Source organism: Spermophilus citellus (assembly GCF_964194105.1).
Source record: "Spermophilus citellus genome assembly, chromosome: 1".
NCBI lineage: Eukaryota > Metazoa > Chordata > Mammalia > Rodentia > Sciuridae > Spermophilus > Spermophilus citellus.
This window is the reverse complement of record NC_138182.1, coordinates 5,319,088-5,334,956: the sequence shown is the minus strand read 5'-3', so window position 1 is coordinate 5,334,956 and position 15,869 is coordinate 5,319,088.

Below are 15,869 nucleotides of genomic sequence, written 5' to 3'. Positions count from 1 at the left end.
CTGTTTTTAAGAATACAATAATTCTCTGGAGACCAGGAGATGAGTTTTTCTTCCAAATTACAATGGTCTTTCTTAAGGTCTTCCTAGAGGATGTTGTAGAATTTTCCATATAGCATTTTGATGTGGTCACCTGGGATCTGTGGGATCCTAACAACTGGTTAGGGAGCATCTTCCCCTGCAGACTTGCTGGGGAAGTCTTTTCTTGTTCTGGGCATGACTCAACTCAGGTGTCCTAAATGATTTCCTGGTCACTGGGCTTCAGCAATGCCTCCAAGCATGGAGTAAGTTACTTCTGAAAGAGTCCCAGACAGCATTTTGCTGTTTTTCACATAGGGGAGATTTTGTCTTTCGTGTTAGGGAGGAAGCCAAACATATGTCTCCAGAGTACTAGAAATCCACTTATGATCACAGGGCCTGGACGTGTCTTTCTCCCACTTTGCCACACAACATGTCTCATGGCATTTCAGTGGCTCCCTGGCTCCAGATAACTATGTCCAATCAGTGGGAAACCATTACTTCAGAGGAGCACTGGGATATTCTCTGTAAACCAGGGTGGTCAAGGTCCCAAAATCCCATTAGCACAGAGACGTAGAGCTGATGATGCCCTTGGGGTAAGGCCGTGGAGGTGTACTACTGGCCCTCCCAGGTAAAAGTCCATCACTTTGCACAGTATTTTTTCCTAATTGGGTTTGAAGAAAAAATAAAGCATGTACAAAACACTAGCATTCCACTGCAAATTGGCGCAGCCAATATGGAAAGCAGTATGGAAAATCTTGGAAAACTGGGAAAGGAACCACAATTTGACTTAGCTGTCCTGCTCTTCAGTCTATTCCCAAAGGACTTAAAAACAGCATGCTACAGGGACACAGCCACATCAATGTTTATAGCAGCACAATTCACAGTAGGTAAACTATGGAACCAACCTAGATGCCCTTCAGTTGATGAATAGATAAAGAAACTGTGGTATATATACACAATGGAATATTACTCAGCACTAAAAGAGAATAAAATCATGGCATTTGCAGGTAAATGGATGGAGCTGAAGAATATAATGCTAAGTGAAGTTAGCCAATTCCAAAAAGCCAAATGCCAAATGATTTCTCTGATTTAAGGATGCTCATCCATAATATGCTCCTGGGGGTAGGGGGTGGAGATGGGAGGATTAAATGGACTCTAGATAGGGCAAAGGGAAAAAGGGGAGGGACGGGAAGGGAGGGCGGATAAGGGTAAGAAAGATGGTGGAATGCGATGGTCATCATTACCCTAAGTACATGAATGAAGACATGAAAGATGTGACTCTACTTTGTGTACAACCAGAGATATAAAAAATTGTGCTCTATATGTGTAATATGAATAGTAATGCATTCTGCTGTCATATGTAGCACATTAAAATTTTAAAAAACTAGCATTCCTTATGTTAGGGTACTATATTAAGAATAATTATCATAATTGACCCATCCAGCTTTCTCTAAGACCAGTCAAATACATTAAACAGCGTGAATTTATCTCCTCATCTCCGCATACATCAAATTATTGTTGGTGGCATTTATTTCCGATAAGCCTCTGAGAAAGATGGTATTTCTTTCTATTTACTCTTTTTGTTGGACAGAGGAGTACTAGGGTTTGCTGCTTGGTCATTCTTAGGATACCATTTCTTGATGACTGCCAATATAGTGAAAGTTCCTTCTGGAATAAGTTTAGTCCAACCATTCATTCAAGAATTGGGAATGTCACCATAGAACAAGTTCACAGACTCCCTCAACCCAGAGTCAAATGGTCCCAGGCCATCTTATAAAGGGTGAGTCTTAATTTTCATCAGTGTCTCAGTGATGTTTTAGTCCCCAGAATTGAGGGCAAACAGAATCAGCATCTAATAAACTCTCAATGTCTAGATATCTTCCTGTCTCCAGAGTACAGCCATTCTGACAATAGGGAAGGGGGAGGGCAGGATAGGATGAAGATTTATAATATATAATATTGACTGTGGCTATGTTAAAGGAAACTTCTCCAAGGATACCTAACCTCACTTCCAACCAGGAAGATCTGTGTTTCCAAACAGACTTAATTCTGTCAGTTAGGAAAAAGGACGTGAATACTCGTTGGAGGGATTCAAGTCAAGATTCAAGAGATTATGCAGTCAAATAAATCAATTGACATTAATTGCTTCCCATCAATTTAATTCCTAGGGACAAGGGGACCAACTAATCACTTTGTGTCTTTGTCATTTAAAAACAGCCATATGGCTGCTGTCACTCAGCTTTCAACATTTCCACCAAAATTAAAGACCCTGTTTCCACGGACGCATCTCCCACTGTTATCTCAGCCTCGGAGCAGTTGCCAAGGAGCTCCCCAGGTGGGTGCTTCTCCCACCTATGAGCTTTCTCAAAGCGTCTTCTTGACCCAGCCAGTTAACAGTAAAGGAAGAGCTGAAAGATTTCTTCAGTGACCTACCACAACTCGGCCATTCCTCCCAGATATTAGATCCTTTCTCCACATAGTTTCAGTTTCAGCACTTCAGTCATATTTGATTCAGTATACTACCAAATCCACGGTTCAGTTATTCAAGCAAAAAACCTAGTTTCATCCACTTTCTTCTTCATCCACACTAAATTCAGATTTTCAGAGAAGTGTGCTCAAACTATTATATTTGGTCTGATCCATATTGATCTCATTGGTCTAGCTATCTTAGAATAAATTCTCACACATATTTTCTAATTTTCTGCCAGTTTACATTGACATGACTTAGCAATGATTTGTGTGTACAAATTGTCTCTTCCCAGATGAAATGTTGCAGTTTTCCCACCCTAATGCATATGCCAGAAGATGATTGCATTTGAGAATCTGGAGCAAAGAGAGTTAGGTTAACTCCATACAGCTACATTCTCAGATGAGATTTCTCGTGCTTTTAAGTGAGTGGATATTAGTCTCCTTGGATAGGGAGAGACAGGCACATCTGATGGCTAAGGAATCTCAACAGGATTGGTTTTCAGGATTTTCATTTTCAACCTACTTCTTCTCTTTCTTTTATGTTTTAATGTTTTTGTTAGTGCATTACATTTATACGTAGTAGCAGGGTTCATTTAGACATAGTCATGCATGCACAGATAATCTGCTCCATTTCAGTCCCCAGTACTTACTCTTTCCATCCTCCTCATACCCCCTTCCTATACTACTGGTCTTCCTTCCATTTATGTATTTTTTAAGTGGTCCTACTCCTTTCTAGTTGTTTTTCTAGCCTCACCTAAGAAATTTAGCCAAGGTACACCTTCAGCTTGCTCCATAAATGCACAACCTGCATTATGTGACATTTGGTTGATGTCTTAACATACTACTTGGTGGCTGTAAGTGATAAGACATTTGCAGAGCCACTAAGGAAAACCTCTCACTCTCTGACTATAAGCTGAAGCTGAGTAGGCAGGGCAGAGCCCATAAGGTCTCCACTGCAGTCAGAATGAACCCCAGGCCATGATCCCTGCAGACACCCTACATGCACACATGCTATGACAGGTGTAGCACCATGTCATACCTCAGTGCCTGCACTTCATTTCTGGTTATATTGTCTCTTGCATATTAATTCTGATGTCACTTGATATATTAGTACAGACTAATATTTTAGTGTTTTGAATAAATAAATTTGAATAAATTTATAATTAAAACATATTTGTACACATGAGAATATATCCATATGTTTTAAATAATTTAATTTCTAACAGGGGCTGGGATTGTGGCTTAGAGGTAGAGCACTTGCCTATCATGCGCAAGGCCTTGGGTTCGATCCTCAGCACCACATAAAAAAATAAAATAAAATAAATATATGAAAAAAATAATTTAATTTCTAACAAAAAGTTAAAAATTACTTTTTAAAAATAGTAAATTAGAAGCTATAAACTTCAAATTCTAAGTGATTCGTTTACTGCAAAAGTTCTCTGAACTTTCCTATAGTAAAGCACAATGCATGTGACAGATCTTTGTCCCCAGCTGATCTCACTGAAGTATATTCTTGAGGATGTGCTTAGGAAAGGCAGCTTTACGTCCCAGAGCCTCATGTAGCTCCTTCCACTTTCCTGGTGTAAAAGGCTTGGGATTTCTTCTTGCACTACTTTTCTGTTGCTGTGTAACAAATCACCACAAATAAAACGGCCGAAAGCCCCCCATCTCCCCCGGTCTCTGTGTCAGGAGCCCCAAAGTGGCTCAGCTGGACTTGGTGCTGCAGCTCACATTAGGGGATAGTCAAGGACTGGCTGGGGCTGCAGTTCCATGGGACCCAACCGGGAAAGGTCCAGGAGCTGGAGGGGTCGGCATGGGGATCATAGATAAAGCCTCGGACTCTGCTGACACTGGCCTTCGCCCTCAGCTAGGAAGCCTGCGCCCAGTTCCTTGCTGCGAGCATCCCCAGTGAGCCAGCCAGTGTGCAGCTTGCTCCTGGAAGCCGCCCTGGGAGCAAGGAATGCAAATACAATGGCTACTAGCATCTTGGTAATGAAAGTGTAATCCCTTCTGTTTCCACCACCCTCCCTCTATTCTATGGTCAGGAGGAAGTCCTGCAACCTCGGCCCCTACACATGCTCACATTTGAGCCAGGGGATTTCCCAGAACAGTGAATACCAGGGGACAGGGATTGTAGGTGGCCCCCTAAGAGTCTGTCTGCCACACTTCCCGCTTTTGAATGGCCTTTTGTTTCTCTCCTTACCTCATTGGGGGAAAATGATTAGGCTTCTGGGTATGACATAGGCCAGAATATTAGGTTTGCTGCCACCTGGTTTCTTCAGAGAAGAATACAGGTAGATGTGATTACATCATCGCCAGCTCAATAGGCGAGATTTTAAAAATACATGTACTTCCTCTTTGCTGTGTCCCGTTACCTCCTCTCTACTGCCCCAAACTTTCTGCCTCAGCTCTAGATGCAAAAATGGAGTGAGGAGGCAGAAAAATCAGATAAGGGTCCAGACAATGGAGTTCCCCTTGGGGAATCCAGGATACTTAAAAATTTCACGCTCAGCAAAAATAACTTGCCAGAGGAACCCAGAAGGGTCTCCTCCCTGTCCCAGTCTGTTCCCTCTGTAGGGCAGATGATGGCAGCTGCTTCTTTTCTGTCCTCTTTTGTTTTCTTTGGCCATCCTGGGGATTAAACCCAAGGCCTCAGACATGCTAGAGAAGCCCCATCGCCAGCCCCCCATTTGTTCCCTCAATATTTCCAGGCATATCCACTCTGTACAATATGACAACACATTTTTTAATTCAAGGACAGCTTCTCTCAAGTGGTCCTGTTTCTAAATGACTTCAGCCTGCCATCATTTGTTAATGCCCAGGAAATACAATTTTTAGAAGTAAGCAAATATAATTGTTTGGGTGAATCAGATGCCAAGAATACAGAGTATGTACCAAAGCCAAGCGTTTGCGACTTGAGGTTATTCATGCTTTTGGGACATCTCGGCTTCTTCTCTTCTCATTAGCATAGATAATTAACAGTTTATTGGAACTTGAGAGCAGCATCTGTGTTAGACGGCCATCCAACTCATAACATCTGATAGTTTCCTGCTTTACAAATATCCCCTTAACTAATTTGCTTTGTTACCATTCCAAGACACGTCCCTTACGATTTGAGTAACCTGGAACGAAGTGGCCCATCTGGCTCAGCTTTCTCTTCCATTTGGCTCAAAAACTCCTACAGAACAGTACACCAGGCTTCACAATCGGAGGATGGAAACTGCTCTGCCAACATCTGCTAATGACTCTCTCTCACCATGGGACTACTGAGTATCCTCCAGGTAGACCCAGAAAAGTAAAGAGCTATTTGTTAACTTTATAAACTTACTTTGACTGGAACTTTCTTTTAAAGCAAAGGAATGCCTCAGTTTTTGAAAGGAAGACTAGATTGATCCAAAAGTTGACATTACTTTGTCTGCAGGATTTAATGCATTTTCCCATAAATGTAAAGCTGCAAATTATGCCTAGATGCCTGGTGGCGTGATCATGATTTGTCTCTAGCCTGCCTCACATCACTGTGTCATTGCTCCTCTCTTCCCCAGATTTCTGCTTCATCTGTTGTGGAGGTTGGCAGTCTCTGTCATCACCAGGCCAGGCAGACTGTGGGTCTTACAGGCCTGTGTATCCGTCACAACCCAAAGCCAGCACTGACATGCCACAGCGTGCATAGACATACATAAGTCAAGATAGCTGTATTTCCTAAACTTTTATATCAGGGGCATGGAAACTTGAATTTCACATCATTTTCATCTGTCACAAAATGTGATTTATCTTCTTTACCTTTATTTCAAAATGTGAAAGTCTTCCTAACCCCCAGCTAGACAAACACGCAGCAGCCTGACTTGCCCCAGAGCCTTAGCTGGGGAACACCTGCTTTCCTTCAGTCTTTAGATGCCGCTGAACTCTCATGTTCATGCTAGGTCCCTGCCCGTCCCTCAACTGGTCAGCTCCACACTTTCCCCCTCCTCTTTCTTTCTCCCTTCATTCTACCAAAGCCTTTGCGCCTAGCCCCACCACGTCCAGGACTCCCTTCGGTCACCACTTTCTTAAGGAGTCACACCAGGAACCCAACACCTGCTCCATCTCTGTCCTGGCCACAGCTGCTTCCACGGTGCCCTGGAAGCTCTCCTCACCACTATGATAAAGCAGCAGCTGCAAGTTTGGCCATGCAGTTGTGGCCCTGCTCTCCAGTCTGCAGAGACTGTGCTGAGCCGTGAACTGCTGTGAGCCCGGGGTTTAATACTCTGCTTTGTGTCCAGTAGGCTCCATAAATGTGCACTGAGAATAAAGCAATCTCTTACTGCTTAATACAAACATGCAATGGAAGTATCTTCATCTATGGACAAATAAACTGGGACCTCAATAAGATAACATTCTACTAGAGGCTAAAAGGTGACTGAGGTCATATTTGCCTGACTCCCAACATCTCCACTTTTCTACCACATCATAAATCGGTCTATATTAAAATATTATCTGCTTGTTTGTTATCTTAAGTTTTATGGCTTTATTCTTAAAGACCCCTGGCTGTAATCATGATTTCTATCTTTTTTTTTTAACATCTTAGGGACATTTTCCTGTGGTTTTCTGGGCCACAAATTATTCAAGCCTTTACAACATTCAAGTTGGCACCTATTTGGTTCAGAAATCAGATTTTAAAAAATGTTCCAGCCATCTGCTTTCTTATGTACCTTAATATCCTTGTATGCTCTTAAGTTTTTGAAGTTTCCATTGATTCATTTCATCCATCAGTTCCAGTTCATTAAATAACTGTCTTGTTTATTCTTTCTGTCTCTTAGGCAAGAGTTTCTCTGGTCCTTTGAGTAGTGGAGAAAAGGCCTTGGCATCTGCCATCAGATGGAAGAACACCATATTCTGCAGAATGGAAACATGGTTCAGGAAAACTGTTCTCTCTACCCCCAAGTCTTTACCTGTCTCTTCCTAAGCATTGACTTCTCCTGACCCTGTCCTGGGCCGTCCCAGGTGCTGGTCTGAGGCTCCCTCTGCCCCAGGGCAGAAACTCGCTTTCTGCTTGCAATGCATCCTTGTGATGTTTGGAAGGGCCTTCCTCAGAGACGTGCAGTGTTGGAAGCCAGGCCACGGATGAGCTGAGACCCTAGTGTTGTTCTGGATGTGATGGGTTTTTACGTGTAACCCTATGAATTTCCTTTCAAGTAAACTGAATGCCAGATTCAACACTTAAAATCGCACGTGTAGGAACACAGACAGTAGCAAGCTGTTCGTTGCTGTGTTGTTAAAGCCATCGTCCCAGCACAGACCTGCAAGGGTCCCCGGCATTGGAGAGGGATGGCACAGGACCTCCAGAGTAATCCTTGGTGACAAGCTTCCAGGCACGTTTCCACCAAGGATACCAAGGACATAGGCATCATATCATCTTTGTGGGGAGAGCACGTTCACTCACTGAAAAGCTCATTTTCAAAAATCTCCATTATCTTATTTAAAATCACCCTTTATAAAAATGTTATTTTTTCAAAGAATCAAAAACTTAGATTTTAATATCTGTGACCTTTTAGGTTAGGTAAAATCTTTTTGTCCATATCAGGGTGACGACATGTGAAACCGCTTGGGCATGTTGTTCACTTTTCAGTCTGTGATTTAGTTCTTGTTTCAGCCGCTTTGGGTTCACAAGCACGTCTGTAGGATTCCATAATGCCCTAACTGCTTTTTTTTTTCATATATTTTTTTTTTTAGTTCTAGGTGACTGCTTTTTCTATCCCATTTCTCTGACATTCTCTCTCAGTTGTAAATTGCTGTTGATGCTTCCATTTTGTACTGGTTCCTGCTGAGTCTGCTAGCAGGAAGCCTTCATGTGCTTACTAGAACTGAGGCTTCATGTTTCAAATGACGCTTCACTCCCTGACTGAGGTGTGTCAATCAGAAGACCTGGGCTCCAACTGCAGCCGGATGCCTGAAGAGTTTTCATGGACATGGATAAGAGTTGCACCAGTTCCTTTAATGGCCTTATGACCCAGGCTGGGCTGCAGCTCTCAGCCAGGGAAGATCTTGCTTCTAGGAGATGTGGCAGGTCTGCAGACACATGTGATTGTCACAAGGAACTGAGAGGATGAGTTCTATGGCATCTGGTAGGAAGAGGCCAGGGACAGGGGACATTGGGACTGTTGAATATAGACTTCATCAAGAAAAGGGACCATGGGGATACTTGTTCTCTGTTGTGCAAAGCATCACCAAACCTGGTGACGGCACGAGTCCTTTGGAAGGGCCTGAAATCTGAAGCTAGAAAGGAGAATATCAGGAACCTGAGTAACCCAGAAGAAGACTCGTTTTAAAGGTCAAGTGGAAGCTGGAAGGAAACAAATAGTCTGCAAACAGTTTTCTCAGAAAGTCGATTCATGTTTAGGTGACAGTCAGAATAAGGGGTGGGGATCCAGAGTGGCCTCTTTTCCTGGTTGGGCAAAGTGCTGAGTCCCTTTGGACTGACAGGACAAGGCCATCCCAGACAGTTAGCATTGCTCCTCAGACACGACTCTTGTTGAACTTGAATATTGGAACATTAACTTGCCAATTAGTACTAAGTTACATTCCTAATGAGAACTAATTTGTGGATATTTTTCTTTCATACAAAAGCAGGCTTTGTTGAATTCTGCACAGTTACAAATTAGGGTTTATGGTCAGCTTCAGAGAACAATCGGCCAACGAACAAACTTGCCCAAAAGAAGGGAGAAGAAAGTAGAGCAAATGGAATTCTTTTATGAAGAATTAACACAGTGTTGGACCTACTGTTGATAGTGACCAGAATTTATCCCTCAGGCAAAATGCTATTATTTTTATGGGTCAAAATTATGTTTCCCCAAAAGCTATGTGAAAGTCCTAACTCAGGCCTGTTTGGAAGTTGGGCTACTGCAGATGTACTCTCACTAAGATGAGACCATTAGAGTGGGTTCCCCAGTACAACTCATAAGGAAAGGAGAGAGTCCCAAAGGAGCCCACCAAGTGAGGTATGGGGGGGAGATCCCTCATGAAGACAGATCAGAGCGATGCGTCCACCAGCTGAGGAACCTTCGTGGCCAGCAAAGCTGCAGCAGGCAAGAAGCACCCTGCCCAGGAGGGTCAGCAGGACCTTCATCATCAACACCTTGATGTGGGATTCTAACCTACTCAGCTCTGAGAGAAGGAACTGTGGTTTTAAACCATTTAGTTTCTGGTATTTCATTTGGGCAACTCCAGGAAAAAAGTAGAGATTTATTTATGTGAAATGTGTGTGCGTGTGTGTGTGTGTGTGTTAGGGGGTCCTTTCCTGAAAAAGAAAATTATCTAATTGTGAAAATAAATAGCTCAGTAATTTTCTCTCCTGTGCGGGATGATCTAAGGACACTCTTGGGGACTCACAGCACAATCCTGGGCAGCCGCCTTAATTACTCAACCTGATGCAAAAGCACTTTCCTTGCTCGCAGGGATAAAAGGAACATTTAGTGAGCAGCTGCTCAGTTCAAGGCACGTGTGGTCTTCCAGGGGAACAGGGCAAGCACTGGAGCAGCTGCAACACAAAAGAGAAAGAAAAAGGACTTAGAAGACCACATTCCAGGACAAGAAAGGGAAGCACAATCATAGTTTTCTCATGAAAAAGAACTAAAAATTCAACTAGTGTATAATATTTCACGTTCAAAAACATAAAAATAAACTGCTAACTGCTTGTTTACTGTTCAGTAGTCAGTAAAGTGTGTAATTCAAAGAGTATTTCACTCAAGTAGTTTCAGGTTAATTTGCATGTTGAGACACTTATGGTCTAGCAAATCTATAGATATATGAAAGAGCCTGCATTGGGTTCACAATTAGTACCCCCATTTGCCAAAGAAATGATATAAGTTAATGTTTACAACTAGATGAGCTTATACTGTAATCATATGAAATAACCCAGGGAATGCAAAAGCAATGCACACGAATATTTAAATGCTGGTAATATACTTTATGTGTATTTAGTAAGGTCACTTTACTGACTGAGCATAGGAAGTACATGCAACCCATGTTTGCTTATGCGTGTATTAATAACAATTCCACAGAATCCTGTCTGGCTTATTTGGTCTTTAGGGGGATGCTGTAAGAGGAAGTATTGATCAGTATTGACCCACTGACCATTATTCACTAAGGCAAAGAAAAGCACATGGTTTTGTTTAGTTGCCCTTTAGTTTTAGGGTATTTGCTTGTCTCAATGCTGGGCATTAAACCCAGTGCCCACACCTGTTAGCAAGTGCTCTCCCCTGAACTACCTCCTCAGCCTCCGGTTGGAGATTTTTGAGAGAGTATGGTATTTACCAATATGGTAAAAAAGACCCTTATAATTTGTATGTCATATTTTTCTATCTAAAACATACAAAATCCAATGTGAATGCAACTAAATTAAAAATTCTATACACATAGTGACATTGCCAATAGGGACTTCAAATTTCAAAGAAAAATCAATTCAAACAAAAAAGGTCAGCTACTTTGGACTTACTGACGTCCACCTATCAGACTGGACAGAGGAAAGGAGCTGGAAACTGTTGGGCTACTGCAAAGTGAGCAGTGTACCGAGTTCAGGGCACTCGCAGACCTGGCTAGACCACCTCCGCTCACCACCGCTGCTGTGCGAGGTCCGGCCTAAGCTTCAGCCTTCTCTGCCTCCCTGCTGGTGCCTGAGGTGAGAGCAGAGTCAGACGCCCCAGTGAGATGAGCAGGGCAGGACAGCGGGGCCACAGCAGAAAGGCAGAGGGGCCCGGGGTTCTGCTGCCGTCACGGATCTGCCCAGCCAGGGGTGGTAGTCAAAGTCCTTCATTAGAAGAAATATATATGTAATGTGGACTGAAGTCACAGTAATCAGGTGTATTTCAATTGTTCCCAACCAGTCCTAATTAACAGAATTTCTTTTAAGGACATATTTTCAGGTAAACCTGAAAAAAGAACCTGTTGATGGGTTGAGTGTGTAGTGGGCAGAGAAGGGACCTGTCACCTATGATGGGCCACACACAGGGAACCGCAGCAGTACCACCAGGGTCAGGAAGAATGACAGAAGAGCTGGTTCAGTAAGTTGGAGATAAATATCAGTGTGGCTTTCACTTTTTGACTTGCTAAGGTGGAGATGACGGCGGGCACTTCATGAGGGGGGCAGGTGGAGACAGGAGACAAGGCCAGGATCCGAGGGGTGGAGCTGGCAGGAAGATCCCTGGGACTGCGTGGCTCACCCCCATGGTGAGTGTGGACAGAGAGGGGACCAGAGGAATCACAGGAAAATCTAGGAAATGACCAAGTGGAAACTTCCAGAGAGGAGGGAAGATAGCGTGTCTTAGAGACGGATGGGGAAGGAGGACCGATCGGCTCCGGTAGCCATGGTAATCTGTGCATCTTCATAAGGTATTACAGAGTTTTCTACGATATATTTTATTTACAATTATCTAAGAGATTTTCTGTTTTGCAGGTTTTGTGACTGAACCCAGGGTCTGCACAGAGGTGCTCTCCCCCTGAGCGACCCCCAGCCCTTTCCACTGCACCCCAAAGCTGCCCTGAGCATCTCTTCCACCTCAGTCCAGGGTGATAAATTCCATCAATTTCCCATTACCTGGGAATCATTAATTTATCTGAGAAAATCTTCATTTTGCTCTTATTTCAGAAGTTTCTCTGGATATAGTGTTCATGGTTTGTTTTACAAATTCCAACCCAATGGTTTTTTGTATATATATACATATACATATGTATATATATATATATATATATATATATATATATATATATATATATACACATAGTTTTAAACAGTAATATTTATCTGAGTGACATTAAGAACAAAGTCGGGTTTTACCTCCACCCACGTGTGCACCTTTTCTAAAGCTCGAGAGCAGCCCTTCAGCCCCCTCTGGTTCGACTCTCCTTCAGCCTGAAGCATTCCTTTCTGCATTTCTTGTGGTGTGGGTCTGGCTTTTGTAACTTCTCTCTGATGTCAGTGGACACTATTTTTGTTCAGCCTCAGCTCCTGAGGGCTGGGCTCACCGGCTCGAGTTTTGATGGACAGTTCTTTCTCCTTTGTTTCTTCTGCCCCTGAAGAAGGTGCTTCTGTGTTTGGCTGCTTTGGGGATTTTTCTCTGCATTCACAATTATTTCATCTTTTTTAATGATGCTCAGGCACGGGACCACCTCTTCATTCACACAGTCAAGGACAATCACCATGGTGGGGACGTGATGGGATGAACTTTCCTGCCATGCCAGAGAAGATCAAGAGCCTCAAGCTGGTAATGTGGAAAGATGAGACAAACTTTACCCAGGGACTTTAAAAATAACTGGCCACTCCTCAGCATGATGCAGCCACATCAAGGTTTACTTACAGCAGCTCAACTCACAATACTTAAGCTATGGAACCAACCTAGGTACCTCTTCAACAGATGAATGGGTAAAGAATATGTGGTATACACACACAATGGAATATTACCCAGCCATAAAAAAGAATGACTTATGACTTTTGCCAGTAAATAGATGTATCTAGAGACTATCCCCCCCAAATTAAAGGCCGAACGTCCTCTCTGACTTGTGAATGCCAACTCATAACAAAGTAGGGGTGGGTGGGAAAGAATAGAAGTTCAGTGGATTAGACAAAGGGGAATGAAGGGAAGGGAGGGGAGATAAGAACAGGAAAGACACCATAATGAATCAGACATAACTCTCCTATGTTCGTATATGAACATACCACACTGAGACTCCACATTGTGTACAACTACAAGAATGGTACCATGATTAGAATAAGTTATACTCCATGTTTGTATAAATGCATAAAAATGCACTCTATGTCATGTATATCTAAAAAGAACAAAATTTTTAAAAAAGTTAAAATAACTGGCTTACAACTTTCAAAAGTATCAAGGTCATGTAATCCTAGCAACTCAGGAGGCTGAGGCAGGAGGATCCCAGCCGTGGGCCTGCCTGGATGAGTTAGTCAGACTCTCAGCCACTTAGCAAGACCCTGTCTCAAAACAAAAAATAAAAAGTGCTGGGGATGAAGCTGAGTGGTGCAGCACCCCTGGGCTCAATCCAAACCTCCTTTCCAACCACACAAAGGTCAAGGTCATGAGGGCAAGAGCATCCTGAGGAACAGTTTTGGACTGAGGGCATAAAGAGGCATGGGAACTCAATGCCACATACAATCTTGAGTTGGATGCATTTGCTCCAAAGGTTAGTTTGGGGATGAGGGTGAAACTTGCATAGGATTTGAGGATTAGACTGCAGTCCATTTCAGCTGAACTTTCTGGAACATTGTAGTTATGAAGGAGAATGTTTTTAATCTAGGAAACACACACAACATTCATAGATGAGGCTTCAGGTCAGCGATTTATTATCAAATAGTTTGGGAAAATAGAAGTAAAATCTGCTTTACTGTTCTTGAAACTCTACTGTATTTTTGTAATTGTGTTTAAGTAACAAAAACATCAAAAAAAATCTCTAAAACATTTTCCATAATAAAAAAATCAATTTTATTAAAGCAATTGGAGCCCTATATTAAAAGGTTATAGTTGGTTAAGAATTCACTAGATTATTATGTTTAGAAGTATTATACCATGAATTTGAGTGAATTTTGAATGTTTTGACTAGCTACAATGTGGCATGGTTTTCTCTTATTTTCATTTGATAATAAAATAAGAATTTAACTATGCAAATGTGGTATTTGTGCTGCTCAGTAACAGGTATGTGGGTATCATTTAGTTACTAATGTGATAAGTAGGTAGGTGCAATTGTTTTAAATGATCAGTTCTCTAATGGTAAGTAATATTGAAATAGATTTCCATTAATTTACTTTAAACCTCACTAAATTCAATTAAATTGCCATTAGCAAAGCCCCTGGTCTCGTAAGCCTACACTAAAATGGAGACCTTCAATAAAGTGGAAATGTATTCATATTAACCTGGGAATTGAGTTTTAACCTTTGCAAAGATAATTGCAGACAACCCAAATACAGGTTTATTAGACCAAGCTTATTGTTCCTCAACTAGATTTATATTGAACACCATCCCTATAACACCAAAATGGAGGTACGTTAACTTTAAGTGAGCTCTTGTTGACTGTGTTAGCTCACAAATAAGCCTGACATTTTAATAATAGTACCATTAGTATATTACATAATGCAAATAATTTAGAAATTTTGTACATAAAATCTAGCATAAAATCTAATTTTGGCTTGCATTCAGAAAGTAGGACCAAAGCCAACATAGTCTATTATGCCCAGAATCCCCTTGGCACTCACAGGATGGATTTTATTCACTGGCATCATTAGACTGAGCCAGAGCACCACCCATTCAGCCAACCATCAATTGGAAAAGCCACTACCCAATGCTCTCAAGATCAAAGCATCCCAGAACACATATTTTTGAAATTACATATAATACTGTATTTTTTTCTGAAAACCAAGTAAAAATTAAACTAAAAGTCACTTAATTGAATGCTTCCTTGAAAAAATGCATGGTAGGAATTTCCCTAGGTGTGGGTAGATTTCAAGAATTCATATCCCTCCAGGAGATACTATGTTGACTCTGAACTGGGTATGATATTAGGTATATAATGAGACTTTCCTTAAGTCTTTAAGTCCACATTGGTATCTCTGATATTCTCTCTTTTAATATATTTCCTTCTAGAGAGCAATTATTGACTCTACTATGTTGGAAGGAATGAATTTCAGTCATTAGGTCTTTGGGCACAAAGATTGTTTGGTTACCTACCAATAGGCCTAGGATATAAGATGAATATTGTGCTTGCCAGTTCTATTGAAGTCATCGGCCTGTGGCGTTAGCTAATTTTTAAGCTTGTCAAAATAGAAGGTAAGGTCTATTATTCATCTTGACCAGCAAGCACTCTGGACATGCTGTTATGATACTTCAATTAGTGCTGACCGATTTTCTAAGCAATTCTGTAGAAATGGAATATGGTCATACTTGGTCAATATTGACCCTGATTCTGAATTCTGAGACTCAATGTTTGACAATTATAAATCTAAGAATAGAAAATTTTATAAATTCACTGACTCTGAGGTCTAAAAGGCAGGAATGGAGAAATGGGGAACTCATTCCACGAAGTAATTTTCACTGTTCCTCTCACATCTTCAGCAAACAATGCACTTTCCTTTTTTTTTTAAATTGAGGATAATGTTGAGTTTTAAATAATTTCACTTATTATTTCCTTTTCTCATATTTAGAAGAGCAGGGCTGTATAGAGTGTGCTGTAAACAGAAGGGGGCCTCACTGTGGGAAAGTCCACCAGAGACCAAACACAGATGTTCACTCACTACTGGTGCAAACCTGACTTGTAGGTCCTCCAAAGTTTAGGGTTAAAAAAACTGTTGTATGCAGATGTGTCGTGAGAACCACAAATGAATTACAAAAATGGGGCTGACCTGA